The sequence below is a fragment of the Corvus hawaiiensis genome, unplaced genomic scaffold (genome assembly GCF_020740725.1).
Source record: "Corvus hawaiiensis isolate bCorHaw1 unplaced genomic scaffold, bCorHaw1.pri.cur scaffold_109_ctg1, whole genome shotgun sequence".
In the NCBI taxonomy this organism is placed as follows: Eukaryota; Metazoa; Chordata; class Aves; order Passeriformes; family Corvidae; genus Corvus; species Corvus hawaiiensis.
The window spans coordinates 154,013-155,566 of NW_025963277.1; the positions used below are offsets into that span (position 1 = coordinate 154,013).

The following is a 1,554-nucleotide window of genomic DNA, read 5'->3' on the forward strand; positions in this document are numbered from 1 at the left end:
CCTGAGCAGCGCTAATTAATTGCTGGGAATGAAGCAGCCTTTGGTACTTCTTTTCCACGAAACCTCTCCATCCTGCCCTTCAATCCTTTTGCAAACACGGGAAAAACCCAAAACTCCGTTTTTCCCCACCTCTCCCCTTCACTTTGCCTCCTCTTTTCTCGCAGGCTTTGGGCTATCCAGGCTTGCATGTGGATTAGGCAGAGCACCCTGTAGGCTCAGCTCCAGGTGGGATTGCAGCGGTGTTGGAAGCACCAGGGATTCTCCCAAGGTTTGGTGTGAGGAGCTGCATCTTGGGAGGGGCTGGGATTTTGTGCACTTCTGGGGTTTTTTTTTCTCCTGTTTGCCTTTTGGGCCGCCTCAGAGAAAAAGCTGGAAACCACAGAAAGGGAAGGGGGTTCCTAAATTCCTTTCCAAATCCTCAGAGGAGGCACAAATCCACGTGCAGCTGAGGAAAGAGATGAGAATGGGAATGAGGGGGGTCATGCTGGGTGCCCTCCCCCCGAGGGACCCAAAACTGCCAGAAAATTCACAGGGAGGGGAGAGTGTAGAATACTAAACCCCTCGTTTTTCACTTTTAGGTATATTGATGCCGCATACTAATTTATGTATAGATTAATTTTCAAATACAGCCTCTCTATCTACCCTAACATATACAGCAATATAAGAAGCTGGGAATAGAGATCAGCAGGTTTTGAGAATAACGAGCCGACGTTTTTCTCCAGGAAGGAAAGAAGCAAGTGCCTGGCCCAGGAGCCGAGACGCTCGGGCTGCAGGAGCTGCAGAGCGCCCAGAGGCGGCTTTTCCCTCTGCTCTGTCCCTGCCCCCGGGCTGAGCTGGGCGGCGCTGCTGCCGCCCGGTGCCGGCTGAGCCGAGAGGGCGGCGGCCTCAGTGGCTGCCGAGCGTGGCAAGGGCAAGGAGAGGGAGCGAGCGGGGTGGTGTCTGTCAGCGGAGGGGAGGGGCGAAGGGCGGTTCGGAGCGCCGAGGGACACGGCCGTGCGTGAGCGGGGCCACAGCTATGGAAAGGAGTGGGCGCCGTGCGGGGCGGCGACCGCGAGGAATGACAGCGCGGGGGGCGGCCCGGCGGGGCCGGTTTTGCCGGGCAGCAGAGGCGCGGTCGCAGCGCGACCCGGGGCGGGGAGCACCGGGCGGGCACGGTCGGAATCGAGCCGCCCGCGTGCCGCTCTCAAGGGGGCGGCTCGGAAAGGAAGGCGCAGTTGGGCGCTTTCGGGATGGCGGTAAGTGACGCTTTATTAGCACCTGCCAGGACCTTGACGAGGGCTGGTGCCACTTCCGCCACACTCAAGATGGGGGACGCGATAGGCCCCTTTGAGAGGTGTCCCTGCCGATGCCTGCCGCCGGTCGCGCGGCCGTCGCCCGCCTCCGGTGCCGCTGACCCCACCAGCCGTGTCCTCGCACCGGGAAGCGCCGCGGAAAATCGCGCGGAAAGCGCGGGGCCGGCGTCGGAGTCCGGGCCGGATTCAGGCAGCCGAATAGACGCCCTTGTGAGGAGCGGCGGGGGCCCTTAAGTGTACCACACTAAAGATGGCGGCTCGA

The 1,554-nt window shown here is 60.9% G+C and overlaps 1 long non-coding RNA gene across 1 annotated transcript; it reads left to right on the forward strand.

Moving 5' to 3' along the window:
- The first annotated feature begins 231 nt into the window (after nt 1–231).
- Nucleotides 232–698, forward strand: LOC125320848. Its single transcript, XR_007201313.1, has 2 exons — nt 232–268; nt 657–698. It is a non-coding gene; the product is annotated as an uncharacterized LOC125320848 (long non-coding RNA).
- The last annotated feature ends 856 nt before the right edge of the window (nt 699–1,554 follow it).